At 40.1% G+C, this 19,245-nt stretch overlaps 1 protein-coding gene across 6 annotated transcripts in view; it reads right to left on the minus strand.

The window, feature by feature from the left end:
- Positions 1–19,245, minus strand: part of LOC124276743 (FMRFamide receptor-like) — an 87,106-nt gene that overhangs the window by 7,065 nt on the left and 60,796 nt on the right. The window contains exon 1 of one of the 6 annotated variants that reach the window (XM_046712396.1): positions 7,969–8,054. The exons of the other annotated variants lie outside the window; for them this stretch is intronic. The gene's annotated coding sequence lies outside the window, so the exon portion shown is untranslated. Of the gene's footprint in view, positions 1–7,968; positions 8,055–19,245 lie in introns of those variants that run through there. 6 annotated transcript variants of the gene reach the window in all.

A 19,245-nucleotide genomic window follows, 5' to 3' on the forward strand; every position in this document is an offset into this window, starting at 1 on the left:
ATACCTTCTCCTCATCAAATTTCTCGCGGCAGGCGGCCGTGCTGCTCTCAGTCGGTGGTAATTGAGCAAAGTTTATTGGTGGCCTACTGATTTTCGGACTGCACATGCTTAATCAGTACAAAGTAATGGTCCGAATGAATTCCTCCCGTTTTCCCTGCTGGGCGAGACGAACAGTTAACTGTCCTCAGGCTTGCTAGTTCAGGTGATTGTTGGTTACACAAATGAGTGTTCATGTGATATAAGCATAACACAGGGTTAACGTTAAGCAACATCAATAATGTAAGCCATAACTTTAACCCTCCTATGTATTGTTGAACAGGGAATTAGTACGAGCTACAAATACAAGAGCTATTTTCATGGACAGTATTTTGCTAACCTCATGGCCTAGATGTGATGGTCTAACCCTTATAGTACCCCTCCCGTGTGGATGTAACACTGATTTATCAGTATCTACTACCATTGTCGATGATTATAGTTGTCACGTCGTGTGTTAAAGTGTCGATAGTAACAAGGGTCGGTGTGTGGAGGGCTCCCTATTGTCATATTGCATTGTTGGGAGATTACCAGGATATTCCTCGCGAGAAGTCCCAGACGGCAGCCGTTCTTCATTGTCGATACACTACGGAATCTATCAGGCGGCTTATCTCTCAATACCCACAGACTAATGGCAGATTGTCAGATACTCCCGAGGAGGCTTATCGCGGACTCATAAGACAAAGGTCTCCTTGTGAGATCCTGTCCAGACCGGTACTCGGTAATCGCCTACAAACCCTTGCAGTACTAAGGATCCCGTCAATGTTCAGGGCTAATATCTGTGAAATTGGACATCGACTAATTTTTAAGTAAGGTTAGTGTAAGAGTGGCACATCTGAAACATATTGAGGAGAGGGTCATGGACACAAAAATGGATACAATTACGTAGGATCATGTGAAAATTGAGATTTTGTTGCTGTCAAAATGTTATGGTAAAGTCATGATAGGTGGAGAGGAGTACGTGCTCGGTACTGCGGCTGCTTTACCAGCCACACATGATTGCTTTACAAAACGCAGACGCCATTGTTTCGATGAAACTGAAGTTGTCGGGAATTTCCGTCCACTCATTCTCGACGCCGGCCGTAGTCCCTTGTACGTAACTCTATGACATGCTAAAATATTGATCCCAGGGTATGCATAGCTGGGCTTCCAGTGGGGAGGGGACGGTAGGGGGTTGTTGCAAACACCACTCTGTCACAGCAAACCTCCATTTCTAAGCTGATAGCATGTATATTGACAATGGCCACTTAGAACCATCTGCAGTCACCGTAATATCCAGCTTCAAACTCGTGTCAGTGAAAGTGAGGGGAGACCGAGTCTTGCTACAGCTATGTGACGGATCAGCTGTTGGTTTATCTCTTATATGAAATTGGTTGTAATGAACGTTAAGCTACACCGTCTGTTAAGTTCTGGAGCACAAATAGTTGCCGTCACGAGACTGCTTCGGGTCACACGAGGCTGTCCTGTGGTTCCAAGCGTACTCGCATTTAAAACACAAAGTTCAAGGTCGCTGGTGGACGCGGAGATGACTGGTGTGATGATCTTCCCAGGTTTTGTGTTTATGTGACGTTTGGAACAGTGACACTGATGCTTGGAATACTACAATGCAAACTTGTTTGCGAGAGATGAGACAGATCATAGTCAACTCCACAGATCACAGACATAGAAGTAAACTATGTACTTAAACAAGGCGTCAGTGTGTTTCGTGTTATGTGAAATTTGGTAGTTCCAGCTGGGAGTAGGTTAAATGTCTCGGAGTAAATTAGTTGCAGAGGACAGCTTCATTGTACCGATCATTCGGATAGCTTATACTAATATGTTTCTGTCTGTACGTGATGTTATCAAACGTCCATACATATATCTTAGGCGGCTCACGCGTGAAGATCCGATGCTTGACTAACACGATCGGGTGGTCAGACTCGCTGATGCACGTGCGTAGATCGATGCTCACGATATCAACCACTGGTCTGGTTCAGACTGGATTATTTACAGACCGCCGTCATATACTTGGAATACGGCTGAGGGCGGCGTTAAACGATAAACAGATAAACATGGACTCGCCAGCTCCCCAGCATGTTGGCTTCTAATCCCGGTGTGTCCTGGGTTAGTTTCTTTGTTTGTCGCCACCGTGTCTTATTTATGTCATATACATCAACATATATGTGTTGATTGTATTTGTCCAAGTTAAATATCTTCCAAGCTATCTTTTCACCTTATCTAATTTTCATTATTTTCTGACTAAGTTTCTTACCAAAATTCAACTACAGTCATTTTGTCCAGATAAACTGTGATTGATACTATGTGTAGACTGAGATGTAAGATTGATTGATACCGAATTGATGCCGGATTAACGCTGTAGTTGGTACCTTTGGTTGGAGGATCTACCACAAATGTCGGTTTATTAACGTTGTAGTTGGTACCTTTGGTTGAAGGATCTACCACAAATGTCGGTTTATTAACGTTGTAGATGGTACCTTTGGTTGAAGGATCTACCACAAATGTCGGTTTATTAACGCTGTAGTTGGTACCTTTGGTTGAAGGATCTACCACAAATGTCGGTTTATTAACGTTGTAGATGGTACCTTTGGTTGAAGGATCTACCACAAATGTCGGTTTATTAACGTTGTAGTTGGTACCTTTGGTTGTAGGATCTACCACAAATGTCGGTTTATTAACGTTGTAGTTGGTACCTTTGGTTGAAGGATCTACCACAAATGTCCTTTGGTTGAAGGATCTACCACAAATGTCGGTTTATTAACGTTGTAGTTGGTACCTTTGGTTGAAGGATCTACCACAAATGTCGGTTTATTAACGTTGTAGTTGGTACCTTTGGTTGAAGGATCTACCACAAATGTCGGTTTATTAACGTTGTAGATGGTACCTTTGGTTGAAGGATCTACCACAAATGTCGGTTTATTAACGCTGTAGTTGGTACCTTTGGTTGAAGGATCTACCACAAATGTCGGTTTATTAGCGTTGTAGTTGGTACCTTTGGTTGAAGGATCTACCACAAATGTCGGTTTATTAACGTTGTAGTTGGTACTTTTGGTTTAAGGATCTACCACAAATGTCGGTTTATTAACGTTATAGTTGGTACCTTTGGTTGAAGGATCTACCACAAATGTCGGTTTATTAGCGTTGTAGTTGGTACCTTTGGTTGAAGGATCTACCACAAATGTCGGTTTATTAACGTTGTAGTTGGTACCTTTGGTTGAAGGATCTACCACAAATGTCGGTTTATTAACGTTGTAGATGGTACCTTTGGTTGAAGGATCTACCACAAATGTCGGTTTATTAACGCTGTAGTTGGTACCTTTGGTTGAAGGATCTACCACAAATGTCGGTTTATTAGCGTTGTAGTTGGTACCTTTGGTTGAAGGATCTACCACAAATGTCGGTTTATTAACGTTGTAGATGGTACCTTTGGTTGAAGGATCTACCACAAATGTCGGTTTATTAACGCTGTAGTTGGTACCTTTGGTTGAAGGATCTACCACAAATGTCGGTTTATTAGCGTTGTAGTTGGTACCTTTGGTTGAAGGATCTACCACAAATGTCGGTTTATTAACGTTGTAGTTGGTACCTTTGGTTGAAGGATCTACCACAAATGTCGGTTTATTAACGTTATAGTTGGTACCTTTGGTTGAAGGATCTACCACAAATGTCGGTTTATTAGCGTTGTAGTTGGTACCTTTGGTTGAAGGATCTACCACAAATGTCGGGTTATTAACGTTACAGTGCACCTTTGTACCTACGTTCATTACTTTGTTATGGGGATGATATCGAGTTAACTCCCCAACCCACGGCCTATGCAGACATTAAGGTAATCTGTAATGTCCGTAGCTTCAAGGGAAAAACAGATGTTAAAGCAGCTAAATTATCAGAATATGAAGTGATTTGCTGGATAGAAACCTACTGGCTGCGCTACCCCAGAATGTGATATTACCACGCTTCCATTTAGATGAACGGAGGAGTTGGTGTAACCACATATGTTAAAACTGTTCTAACAATGATCTAGTAGCAGGGGGTCTTGAGACACCCTTGGTACACATTAAAATTGAATAGAAAGTGTAATGACCAACTAGCTACCACGTACAGTTCTGATACAAGCAAGTGTTTTTCTAATATACTACCCATCAAAAGTATAGACTCACAAGTGTAAATGTAGGCCACATACTTCAGTCAACTGTTCTAAACTAGATTTTACAAAATATTCCATTCAGTTTCAAGGTACTGTTTACACATGAACTGATGTATTGTAAAACAAATTCTAAACGTTGAAAAGAGTATTATCATGAGTTAAATAAATAATAAAAAAATCAGTGAAAATTGGCGAATTCTTACAAAAACTTTACACCAAAACGCAGCTGTTCACATGCACGATATTTGCACATGCCCTTCAGCAGTTTGATGCATGATCCTCGTGCAGTTCATCTAAATAAGCTTTGCAGTTGCTTCCCCCGAGTTAGTGGAGAAGTTCATCTTCGATGTAACCATATATATATACATAACATATAGTGAGTGCTGTAAGAGAGTCTAAACTTTTGATGGGTAGTATATAGCCGGAGAATGATGCTGTCAATGGCAATCAGGAAAATTACAGTTGATTTAGCATAAATTATCTTGGTAATCATGAGGCAGCTGTCTTATGTTTGGAGAACACACATTGTCTAATGCAGACAATTACAAAGAGCCACACCTCACTCAAGCACATTAATTGAGTACGTTTTGTGAAACCTGGATTACTTGATCTTATTTGGGGGACAGCGGCCAAATGTTTGCAATTGTTAGAGAGAGGCCAGAAAACTATACAAGCTGATACTGAATGAATACTTGCTTCAGTGTGTTCTCAGTAAGATGGTAACTATAGGACCAAAAGATCCAGCATGGATGAACAGTCCAATACGTTCCTTTATTGTGCAAAACAGAAATCAGCAGCATAACACGACTAAATCTCTTAACAATCCTGGCCATTGGTGAACATTTAGAAAACTTCAACATCGGGTTACACAAAATTGGATGGGAGCTTGACGACTGTGCAGTACTTTCAGCTGATTGTGAGCTTGACGACTGGGCAGCACTTACAGCTGCGTGGCAGTTTGACGACTGTGCAGCACTTACAGCTGATTGTCAGCTTGGAGACTGGGCAGCACTTACAGCTGGGTGACAGCTTGACGACTGTGCATCACTTACATCTGGGTAGCAGCTTGACAACTGTGCAGCACTTAGAGCTGATTGTCAGCTTGGTGAATGTGCAGCACTTATAGCTGGGTGACAGCTTGAGGACTGTGCAGCACTTACAGCTGGGTGACAGCTTGAGGACTGTGCAGCTCTTACAGCTGGGTGACAGCTTGAGGACTGTGCAGCATTTACAGCTGGTAGACAGCTTGACGACTGTGCAGCATTTACAGCTGGTAGACAGCTTGACGACTGTGCAGTACTTACAGCTGGGTGACAGCTTGACGACTGTGCAGCATTTACAGCTGGGTGACAGCTTGACGACTGTGCAGCATTTACAGCTGGGTGACAGCTTGACGACTGTGCAGTACTTACAGCTGGGTGACAGCTTGACTGTGCAGCATTTACATCTGGGTGACAGCTTGACGACTGTGCAGCATTTACAGCTGGGTGACAGCTTGACGACTGTGCAGCACTTACAGCTGGTAGACAGCTTGACGACTGTGCAGCACTTACAGCTGGTAGACAGCTTGACGACTGTGCAGTACTTACTGCTGACTGACAACCAGATGACCGTGTTTAATATACCCCCTTTATATTGACAGACAACGTGTCACATGCCTAGTGCAGAGCATTACCCATTCATAGTGTTTCTGGACGCCTGCGCGTTATGATATAGACTGACATTGTGGGCTGTCGATCAGTGACAATTGACTCATACATGATTAATCATCTGATTTCATACGATGCGCCTGAACCAGAACACATTTACATTGACAAACGTGTGATAATATAATGTTGTAGATAAATGTACATCGTAGGTCGATTATATTCAATTATTGTGGTGGTGGTCAGCTGGCAGGGGTCCCTTGTTGTAGTGACTGAGGATAATATTGATTACACTGTAAGTGATATGTACATACATCACTGTCTCAACCACCAACTCACTATCTCCTTACACACGACGCTTTTCAAAACCAGGATAAGTGTATAAATATATTTCGCACGAGATATTCGGAGTCGAATAATTGGTTCTGACACAGGAAAGGTCATATTATGGAGTCAGGGTCCAGGAAAATAGGTTAAATAACCCCACATCGAAGGCAAAGTTAGAACGGGGCCCGTGCAGCAGTGTTGGCGCCGTCATGAGAGATATTATTCGGGGTGGGGGTTTCTTAGGTAGGAGCGTCAGGGTTAAGACAGTGTCTCTACTGAGAGCGTCAGGGTGAGGACAGTGTCTCTACTGAGAGCGTCAGGGTTATGACAGTGTCTCTACTGAGAGCGACAGGGTGAGGACAGTGTCTCTACTGGGAGCGTCAGGGTTAAGACAGTGTCTCTACTGATAGCGTCAGGGTGAGGACAGTGTCTCTACTGGGAGCGTCAGGGTGAGGACAGTGTCTCTACTGGGAGCGTCAGGGTGGAGGACAGTGTCTCTACTGAGAGCGTCAGGGTGAAGACAGTGTCTCTACTGAGGGCGTCAGGGTGAGAACAGTGTCTCTACTGAGAGCAGTGTCTCTACTGGGAGCGTCAGGACAGTGTCTCTACTGACAGGAGCGTCAGGTTGAGGACAGTGTCTCTACTGGGAGCGTCAGGGTGAGGACAGTGTCTCTACTGGGAGCGTCAGGGTTAAGACAGTGTCTCTACTGGGAGCGTCAGGGTGAGGACAGTGTCTCTACTGGGAGCGTCAGGGTTAGGACAGTGTCTCTACTGGGAGCGTCAGGGGTGAGGACAGTGTCTCTACTGAGAGCGTCAGGGTCTAGGGAGCGTCAGACAGTGTCTCTGGGAGCTGAGGGGAGCGTCAGGGTGAGGACAGTGTCTCTACTGGGAGCGTCAGGGTTAATACAGTGTCTCTACTGAGAGCGTCAGGGTGAGGACAGTGTCTCTACTGGGAGCGCGTGAGGGGTGTCTCTACTGGGAGCGTCAGGGTTAAGACAGTGTCTCTACTGAGAGAGCGTCAGGGTTAAGACAGTCTCTACTGGGAGCGTCAGGGTTAGGACAGTGTCTCTACTGGGAGCGTCAGGGTGTCTCTACTGACAGTGTGTCTCTACTGGGAGCGTCAGGGTTAAGACAGTGTCTCTACTGGGAGCGTCAGGGTGAGGACAGTGTCTCTACTGGGAGCGTCAGGGTTAAGGACAGTGTCTCTACTGAGAGCGAGCGTCAGGGTGAGGACAGTGTCTCTACTGAGAGCGTCAGGGTGAGGACAGTGTCTCTACTGGGAGCGTCAGGGTGAGGACAGTGTCTCTACTGGGAGCGTCAGGGTTAAGACAGTGTCTCTACTGGGAGCGTCAGGGTTAAGACAGTGTCTCTACTGGGAGTGTCAGGGTACTGGGAGCGTCAGGGTGAGGACAGTGTCTCTACTGGGAGCGTCAGGGTTAAGACAGTGTCTCTACTGGGAGCGTCAGGGTTAAGACAGTGTCTCTACTGGGAGCGTCAGGGTTAGACAGTGTCTCTACTGGGAGCGTCAGGGTGAGGACAGTGTCTCTACTGGGAGCGTCAGGGTTAAGACAGTGTCTCTACTGGGAGCGTCAGGGGTGAGAAACCAACCAACCAGTCAAACAACAAACCAACCAAACAAACAAACAAATAAACAAACATCCTTCCAACTATAATTAGTTCCAGGCGGAATAAATACTGCCAGTGCAATGATCCTAGTAAACGACCATGAAATAATTCCTTTAGAGAAAACTAGTACAAAGGAATAGTTTCACTGCAGGACAATTTTGACAAAGGAACGGTGCACATACAGAGATGACTTACATCGCCAGGTATCCTGTTGCCGTCCTCCTCCCGCTGTCAGCTGATAGTCAATAGTCACTGGTAACTATACTAGCAAGCCTCTTTCATCAAAGGGTTATTTACTGAAGCGAAATGATTATTTATTAATAGAAGTGATGCAGTGTGATCAAAGGCGAAGAGGATTGTGTATAGACAGCGATGATAATTCACCTGTTGATGACTAAACAAAGGCCCGGTATTGCAGCTGCAGACAGACGGAGCAGGTGATGGATCAGGCCCAGTACGTCACACTACTCACCGGACCAGCAAGTGATTCCAACATAAATACCTAGTTTCAGGCCAGCTCCACAAAATAAAACTCCTCATTGAAGTGACCATTGAAACTCCCGTGAAAATGGGTGAAAATGATGAACTGTGCACCCCGACAATCTCAAAAAGCTGTATGCACCCCTGGTTGTACAAATCAGTGGTGACACTCAGGAGATCGTAACTCCCATACCCAAACAGAGACGGTTGTATGGTTGTCGTGTGTGTAACGGTACTAACCACACCCCGTATCATCTATCCAAGGGCAGCAACACTACAGTAGGTCCCAAGAGGTACTCACATCATGCACCAGTGCCAGTGAATGCACGGTATTTGAGGTAATGCTCTAGTAAACGTTCAGTCGTTACGGCATTTCAAGCGGGACATTTCACGTTACAGAAATGTTGACAATGGATACATAATATGTTTGCTATATGGTCACAGGCAATTACGCCCCAAAACTGATAAAATCAGTCAACTAAGCGGTTTGATTGAATACACCTATAATCTAGAAAATATATCTTTGATGTTCGTGAAAAGTAATCAAGATAGTTGATAGTGATGAGGTGTAGAGAGTGGCCAGAGGTATTGGGAGCGACCGACAGCGGTGGACAGTGGTATGTAGAAACACAGGATGTTCTGTGGTATAGAAGGGGTGGATGAGAGCGGTGATCAATAGTGGAGGTTTGTATGCGGCGGTATATAGAGGAAGACAGGATTCACAGATGTATCAGTCCACTGAGAGCAGTACTTGGTCGTTGTGGTTTTGTGGTTATGCCATCACGCCTCTGTGGCTATCTTGTTAAAAATTCAGCACGTAAACAGAGACAGAGAAACTAATAAGGACACAAACGCAGGTTACCTAAAACCTCTATATGTCTTGTGACCTTCAAACCAGTGACCAGATCACGTGGGCATACGACTACCCACAGGCTGCTTAATCATTTATTGATATCACAGTCCGCCATCCCGCTAGCTTCCGGAAATTATCGGAACATGACTAGCTTGGTGTTGGCGAGACAGTGCATGGTTCTCACTTATGGCTGTAATGTCGACGTACATAAGATGTCTGGGCCCTGCAACATCAAAGTCAGCTAACAGCTGAACAGTTAGACGAACACCAGAAGTAATTTACATTTTGTGATCAAATGGTAGAGTGTGTTGAAGGCATCAAACTACCGAGGTCCTGCATAATATTGTCTCACTTCCCAGCTCTGGGACAAATGAATCGTCAAGTACATGCAAGGACGGTCTGATTATTGTCTACAGAAGCAGGTACACGATATGAAGGACACATATATAACATGTAGATCACCATCAATATGTCTGTTATCGTAAGTGCAATATGTAGATCACCATCAATATGTCTGTTATCGTAAGTGCAATATGTAGATCACCATCGACATGTCTCTTATCATAAGAGCAATATGTAGATCACCATCAATATGTCTCTTATCATAAGCGCAATATGTAGATCACCATCAACATGTCTCTTATCATAAGTGCAATATGTAGATCACCATCGACATGTCTCTTATCATAAGTGCAATATGTAGATCACCATCGACATGTCTCTTATTATAAGTGCAATATGTAGATCATCATCGACATGTCTCTTATCATAAGTGCAATATGTAGATCACCATCGACATGTCTCTTATTATAAGTGCAATATGTAGATCATCATTGCCATGTCTCTTATCATAAGTGCAATATGTAGATCACCATCAATATGTCTATTTTCATAAGTGCAACATGTAGATCATCATCGACATGTCTCTTATCATAAGTGCAATGTGTAGATTGTCCATCAATATGTAGATCATTGTCATATAGTGCAATATGTAGATCATCATCGACATGTCTCTTATCATAAGTGCAATGTGTAGATTATCATCAATATGTCTATTGTCATAAGTGCAATATGTAGATCATCATCGACATGTCTCTTATCATAAGTGCAATATGTAGATCATCATCGACATGTCTCTTATCATAAGTGCAATATGTAGATCACTATCAATATGTCTATTGTCATAAGTGCAATATGTAGATCATCATCGACATGTCTCTTATCATAAGTGCAATATGTAGATCAATATGTCTATCATTAGTGCAATATGTAGATCATCATCGACATGTCTCTTATTATAGTAGTGCAATATGTAGATCATCATCGACATGTCTCTTTATCATAAGTGCAATATGTAGATCACCATCAACATGTCTATTTATCAAAGTGCAATGTAGATCATCATCGACTTGTCTCTTATCATAAGTGCAATATGTAGATCACCATCAATATGTCTATTGTCATAAGTGCAACATGTAGATCGACAATATGTAGATCATCATCGACATGTCTCTTATCATAAGTGCAATATGTAGATCACCATCAATATGTCTATTGTCATAAGTGCAATATGTAGATCATCATCGACATGGCTCTTATCATAAGTGCAATGTGTAGATTATCATCAATATGTCTATTGTCATAAGTGCAATATGTAGATCATCATCGACATGTCTCTTATCATAAGTGCAATATGTAGATCATCATCGACATGTCTCTTATCATAAGTGCAATATGTAGATCACTATCAATATGTCTATTGTCATAAGTGCAATATGTAGATCATCATCGACATGTCTCTTATCATAAGTGCAATATGTAGATCACCATCAATATGTCTATTGTCATAAGTGCAATATGTAGGTCATCATCGACATGTCTCTTATCATTAGTGCAATATGTAGATCATCATCGACATGTCTCTTATCATAAGTGCAATATGTAGATCACTATCAATAGGTCTATTGTCATAAGTGCAATATGTAGATCATTATCGACTTGTCTCTTATCATAAGTGCAATATGTAGATCACCATCAATATGTCTATTGTCATAAGTGCAATATGTAGATCATCATCGACATGTCTCTTATCATAAGTGCAATATGTAGATCACCATCAATATGTCTATTGTCATGATTGCAATATGTAGATCACCACTGTGGCAGTGTTGTACCTATATATATTTGTATATGTTAAATGTTGTAATGAAATAATGTATTAACCTTTACTGTGAAGTACATAATAACATAAACTTGATTTCTACTAAGCTCCTGGTTGACTTATATATTATTTAACTGCCTTTGGGTAGCGGTGGGATAAAATTGCACAGCTTGGGTCACTCCTTTGTTTAAGACAGCTTACGCCTGATTGGCCTTGTTTAAAATACTCATGTTGAGCACTTCACCAGCACAGCACACCAGCCACTGTACACTAAGACTGACCAGACATTACTACAGGTAAGTTATGTATTTTGTATGTTTTTACAATTATGTACTTGTATATAGTGCTTAATCAGTTAAAGTAAAATCATGTTTTAATATTTATCAATACAGGTATAACCAAAAATGTAATTTAACTAAAACAGTAAGTCTATACACAGTCTTTTGTGATATAAGCAAGGCCTTTGATAAAGTGTGGCATAAGGGACTTCTATACAAATTACAATCATATGGAATATGTGGTAAATTACTTGATTGGTTTGATAGCTATCTTCATGAAAGAGTTCAGAAAGTTGTTATAAACGGTTACAATTCCGAGTATAGATCTGTATTAGCTGGTGTCCCCCAAGGATCTGTGCTTGAGCCATTGTTATTTCTTGTGTATATAAATGATCTTGTTGAAAATATAGATTGCCATATAAGACGCTTTGCTGATGACACTTCACTTTATGTTATAATAGAAGATCCTACCGATGATGCTATGCGCCTCAATAACGATTTAGAAAGGATTTCTCAATGGGCAGTGCGGTGGCAAGTTAAATTCAATCCTTCTAAGACTGAAAGTATACAGTTTAGTAAAAGACGTTCCATAGTGATTAGTCCGAGATTATTTATGCAAAATATTCCTATAAACGAAGTTTCCGAGCACAAACATCTAGGCCTCTGGTTTCAAAAAGACGCAAATTGGACTGCACAGATAAATTCTCTATTTGATAAAGTTTCACCAATGATAAATTGTTTAAGGAGTTACAAATATCGATTATCAAGAAAAACACTATATGTTATGTATAAATCCTTTATTCTGCCATTATTTGATTATTGTAGTTGTATATGGGATAACTGTACAGTTAGCCAGGCATCAATGCTTGAAAATTGCAGCTTGATGCACTAAGAACAATATGTGGGGCTACAAGGGGAACAAGTCATAATAAATTATATTCAGAAACTGATCTTTTACCTCTAGCAGAAAGAAGGCGCATTCAGAAACTGACCCTATTCCATAAAATGATACATAACAAAACACCAGATTACTTAAACAGTCTCGTGCCAGAATCTGTCTCTGTTGCAAACCCATATAACTTAAGAAACTCTTCAAATTTGCTAAAAATCCCTATAAGAACTACTTCATATGCTAAATCATTTTTGCCCAGTACTATTGAACTTTGGAATTCTTTACCTGAAGAACTCAGACTTATACAGTCACCAAGTGAATTTATAAACAAGATTACACTATATTGTAATACTTCATTCGGATTTGATATCAAAATTGAAAACAGGTTCTGTCAAATAATCCACTGTAGACTCCGATTAGAATGCAGCGATTTAAATGCCCATAAAGTAAGTAGATTTATATCCGATAACCCATCATGTATTTGTGGTGCCGCCTTCGAGGACACCCTTCATTATCTTTTTATATGTCCCAATTATGATGCCATAAGAAACGATTTATTTTATTTCAAACATGGATATAACATAAATGACGCTCTGTATGGTAACTTAGAATTACCTAGATCTATAAATCATGATATTATCAAATATGTACATACCTTTATTACCAGTTCAAAAAGATTTAATCTGTCTTAAGTTTTCATATGCTTATTGTTATTTATGATACCATGTATTTTCGTAATATTGTTATGAAATGTAAGTCGCATAAATGTTGTTTTGTCTGGAGAGGCATTAATATAAGCGCTTTGCTTGTTTGCCGATCCAGTTTCTGAACAATGTATCAGAAATAAATATGTTTACACACACACACACACACACACACACACACACACACACACACACACACACACACACACACACACACACACACACACACACACACACACACACACACACACACACACACACACACACACACACACACACACACACACACACACACAAACATTTTATAATGCTGCCCTAATATGCTGCAATATGTAGCTAACCATCGATATGTCTGTTATCATTAGTCAATATATCATAAGTGCAGTATGTAGATAACCATCAGTATGTCTGTTATCATAAGTCAATATATCATAAGTGCAGTATGTAGATAACCATCAGTATGTCTGTTATCATTAGTCAATATATCATAAGTGCAGTATGTAGATAACCATCAGTATGTCTGTTATCATAAGTCAATATATCATAAGTGCAATGTAGATGTAGATATACCATCAACCATATATGTCTGTTATCATAAGTCAATATATCATAAGTGCAGTATGTAGATAACCATCAGTATGTCTGTTATCATAAGTCAATATATCATAAGTGCAGTATGTAGATAACCATCAGTATGTCTGTTATCATAAGTCAATATATCATAAGTGCAGTATGTAGATAACCATCAGTATGTCTGTTATCATAAGTCAATATATCATAAGTGCAGTATGTAGATAACCATCAGTATGTCTGTTATCATAAGTCAATATATCATAAGTGCAGTATGTAGATAACCATCAGTATGTCTGTTATCATAAGTCAATATATCATAAGTGCAGTATGTAGATAACCATCAGTATGTCTGTTATCATAAGTCAATATATCATAAGTGCAGTATGTAGATAAACATCAATATGTCTGTTATCATAAGTCAATATATCATAAGTGTAATATGTAGATAACCATCAATATGTGCAGTATGTAGATAACCATCAATAGGCCTGTTATCATAAGTGCAGTATGTAGATAACCATCAGTATGTCTGTTATCATAAGTCAATATATCATAAGTGCAGTATGTAGATAACCATCAGTATGTCTGTTATCATAAGTCAATATATCATAAGTGCAGTATGTAGATAACCATCAGTATGTCTGTTATCATTAGTCAATATATCATAAGTGCAATATGTAGATAACCATCAGTATGTCTGTTATCATAAGTCAATATATCATAAGTGCAGTATGTAGATAACCATCAGTATGTCTGTTATCATTAGTCAATATATCATAAGTGCAGTATGTAGATAACCATCAGTATGTCTGTTATCATAAGTCAATATATCATAAGTGCAGTATGTAGATAACCATCAGTATGTCTGTTATCATTAGTCAATATATCATAAGTGCAGTATGTAGATAACCATCGATATGTCTGTTATCATAAGTCAATATATCATAAGTGCAGTATGTAGATCAAAATCAATATGTCTGTTATCATAAGTCAATATATCATAAGTGCAGTATTTAGAAAAACATCAATATGTCTGTTATCATCAGTCAATATATTATAAGTGCAGTATGTAGATCAACATCAATATGTCTGTTATCATAAGTCAATATATCATAAGTGCAATATGTAGATCAACATCAGTATGTCTGTTATCATAAGTCAATATATCATAAGTGCAGTATGTAGATAACCATCAGTATGTCTATTATCATAAGTCAATATATCATAAGTGTAATATGTAGATAACCATCAGTATGTCTGTTATCATAAGTCAATATATCATAAGTGCAGTATGTAGATAACCATCAGTATGTCTGTTATCATAAGTCAATATATCATAAGTGCAGTATGTAGATAACCATCAGTATGTCTGTTATCATAAGTCAATATATCATAAGTGCAGTAAGTGCAGTATGTAGATAACATCTATGTCTGTAGATAACCATCAATATGTCTGTTATCATAAGTCAATATATCATAAGTGCAGTATGTAGATAACCATCAATATGTCTGTTATCATCATAAGTCAATATATCATAAGTCAATATATCATAAGTGCAGTATGTAGATAACCATCAATATGTCTGTTATCATAAGTCAATATATCATAAGTGCAGTATGTAGATCAACATCAATATGTCTGTTATCATAAGTCAATATATCATAAGTGCAGTATGTAGATAAACATCAGTATGTCTGTTATCATAAGTCAATATATCATAAGTGCAGTATGTAGATAACCATCAGTATGTCTATTATCATAAGTCAATATATCATAAGTGTAATATGTAGATAACCATCAATAAGCCTGTTATCATAAGTGCAGTATGTAGATAACCATCAGTATGTCTAGTATGATAAGTCAATATATCATAAGTGCAGTATGTAGATAATCAGTATCTGTTATCATAAGTCAATGTATCATAAGTGCAGTATGTAGATCAAAAATCATATGTCTGTTATCATCAAATATATCATAAGTGCAGTATGTAGATGTAGACCATCAATATGTCTGTTATCATAAGTCAATATATCATAAGTGCAGTATGTAGATAACCATCAGTATGTCTGTTATCATAAGTCAATATATCATAAGTGCAGTATGTAGTCATCAGTATATCTGTTATCATAAGTCAATATATCATAAGTAGTGTAGATAAACCATCAGTATGTCTGTTATCATAAGTCAATATATCATAAGTGCAGTATGTAGATAACCATCAGTATGTCTGTTATCATAAGTCAATATATCATAAGTGCAGTATGTAGATAACCATCAGTATGTCTGTTATCATAAGTCAATATATCATAAGTGCAGTATGTAGATAACCATCAGTATGTCTGTTATCATAAGTCAATATATCATAAGTGCAGTATGTAGATAACCATCAGTATGTCTGTTATCATAAGTCAATATATCATAAGTGCAGTATGTAGATAACCATCAGTATGTATCATAAGTCTGTTGTATCATCAGTATGTCTGTTATCATAAGTCAATATATCATAAGTGCAGTATGTAGATCACCATCAATATGTCTGTTATCATAAGTCAATATATCATAAGTGCAGTATGTAGATAACCATCAGTATGTCTGTTATCATAAGTCAATATATCATAAGTGCAGTATGTAGATAACCATCAGTATGTCTGTTATCATAAGTCAATATATCATAAGTGCAGTATGTAGATAACCATCGATATGTCTGTTATCATAAGTCAATATATCATAAGTGCAGTATGTAGATCAACATCAATATTCCTGTTATCATAAGTCAATATATCATAAGTGCAGTATGTAGATAACCATCAGTATGTCTGTTATCATAAGTCAATATATCATAAGTGCAGTATGTAGATAACCATCAGTATGTCTGTTATCATAAGTCAATATATCATAAGTGCAATATGTAGATCACCATCAATATGTCTGTTATCATAAGTCAATATATCATAAGTGCAATATGTAGATCACCATCAATATGTCTGTTATCATAAGTGCAATGTGAAGATCACCAGCCAGTTGTCGTTAGCATAGATACAATATAGAACAACATTGGATGTGCCTAGACATCTCGCTAGGGCTCCTTTTCAGTTTATATGGCATTATTTGTGACAATCAAAATTCTAAATATTTTCAGAGACTAAGCGTTAGTCTACACATCAGACATCAGGAATCGACCGTGCACCGCAAGTATTCGACCACACACAGAACTTATCCTTACGCGGTCTCATCGTGCTCAACGTCTACGGTGTGTCAACAGACATGCCAGATTCAGTCAGAGGCAGTGGAACAGGATTGTCCTGAGTGACGTGCCGCTTCACATCGCGCTTTGCTGGTGGCAAGGCCCGGGTGTAGCGCAGAATGGGGGTAACGTCACGCAAGTGATGGGTCGGTGAGACTGGCCGATTTGGAATGGGTGAGATGGTCCAAGTGAATGTTCTTACTGCCATATAGGACCTCATATCACAAGTTGGTCGTAGCGCTACGGTGATCAGACTGCTCCCATACTTTAACATAGACCTACGGCAGTCGTAGCGCTACGGTGATCAGACTGCTCCCATACTTTAACATAGACCTATCAGACTTTAACATAGACGGCAGTCGTAGCGCTACGGTGATCAGACTGCTCTCATACTTTAACATAGACCTACGGCAGTCGTAGCGCTACGGTGATCAGACTGCTCCCATACTTTAACATAGACCTACGGCAGTCGTAGCGCTACGGTGATCAGACTGCTCCCATACTTTAACATAGACCTACGGCAGTCGTAGCGCTAGGGTGATCAGACTGCTCGCTATGATCAGACTGCTCCCATACTTTAATACTTTAACATAGACCTACGGCAGTCGTAGCGCTACGGTGATCAGACTGCTCCCATACTTTAACATAGACCTACGGCAGTCGTAGCTCTACTGTGATCAGACTGCTCCCATACTTTAACATAGACCTACGGCAGTCGTAGCGCTACGATCGCTTTGTGAAACGGGCCGCAGTATCGGGACCAGGTTTTGACCCCGGCCCCCTGCCATTAATGCAGCTACATTGTCCTGGCATTTCAACATGACATTGTACGCCAAATACTTTAGTGCTGACGCGCATCTAGCTAACATCGGTGTTGATGTCATGTAACATCATGCATTATCTGTCCAATAAAATGATGCCGTCATCCACTGTATCGTTCCCTACTACGGCAATAAGATACACATCTACTTCCACAACAATGCCCACATGCCTGCATATTGTGGGAATCAACAAGCGCCAAGTTATATAGTTTGTTCGAGTATATGAAACAGATTAAAGTTAAGCATGATCTGACCGGTTTCCGTGGCTGGACTTGTTGAACCAGGTGCAGTAACACATCCCTAAGGTGCAGATATTTGGATAAAAGCTGACTGCACTTCCAGCTAAGTAACTAATGTGAACGTGTTTTCTCTTACGGATGGCAGTCACACTGACCAGTAGTGAGGTAATTACACTGCGGGGACAGTCACAGTAGCGATCCTCTCGTAAATATTCCACTTGTAAGTAATGCAAATATGGAGAAAGGCTTAATCAGATGAAGCTGTCAGTCTTGATGAAACAGATGCAGCTTTCATTTCCTAATGTCTTTGTACCTTACACTCACAAAGCGACAAGCGACACGTTGATCCGGGCATAAAGACAGTCCGAAATGTGGGCTTGACAGGTGTCAGTAAGCCCATGGCATACATAATGTATTTCATAAACCTCAGTAAACCCTCCACTGTTATACAAAATTTATTACCACATTATCATATTTCCGGTTCCGTGGAAGACACCAAAGTATCCCATTTCATGGGCATTGTTATTTATACCATATTCATCAGTTAAAACCTACACATTGCATCATACAACAGCGACCCAAAGGCCTCCCGGTGCTCCAGGCACCTGGTTTGTTTAGCTGGAACACGCAAATGAAGCAAACACCCCAACAGCTTGACCTATGTCCAGTGTGTACTGTTGTATGTGATTGTCCCACCCAGTGTGTACTGCTGTATGTGATTGTCCCACCCAGTGTGTACTGCTGTATGTGATTGTCCCACCCAGTGTGTACTGCTGTATGTGATTGTCCCACCCAGTGTGTACTGTTGTATGTGATTGTCCCAACCAGTGTGTACTGCTGTACTGATTGTCCCATCCTAGTTGTAGGTGTCTTATCTACGTGACAGTCCAGTGCCGGACAACGCATTCAACATTGTATATTGACTGATAACATGAGCCAGCGTAATCAGGATAATCGGTTTGTCCTAATATATTCCTCCCAATCTTTCACACTTCCTCAAACCTTTTACACATGCAATGTACATATATAGATAAAACTCTAATTGTCCGACCGTGTGCGTGCAAGTCCAGTGTAAGTGTCTTCTCTACCTACCAGATGTATGCTAGACACGAACACACAGGGGACATTAGCCGTAATGAACCAGGCTGGCCAGGTGGCAGTGTGTAGTAGCCGTGATGATGCGGAGCCTGTGGTTGTCGTCCGCGTCAGTGAAGGGGCACAGCCGG

The sequence above is a fragment of the Haliotis rubra genome, unplaced genomic scaffold, assembly GCF_003918875.1.
Source record: "Haliotis rubra isolate DU_JTF1 unplaced genomic scaffold, ASM391887v1 Scf212, whole genome shotgun sequence".
Lineage (NCBI taxonomy): Eukaryota > Metazoa > Mollusca > Gastropoda > Lepetellida > Haliotidae > Haliotis > Haliotis rubra.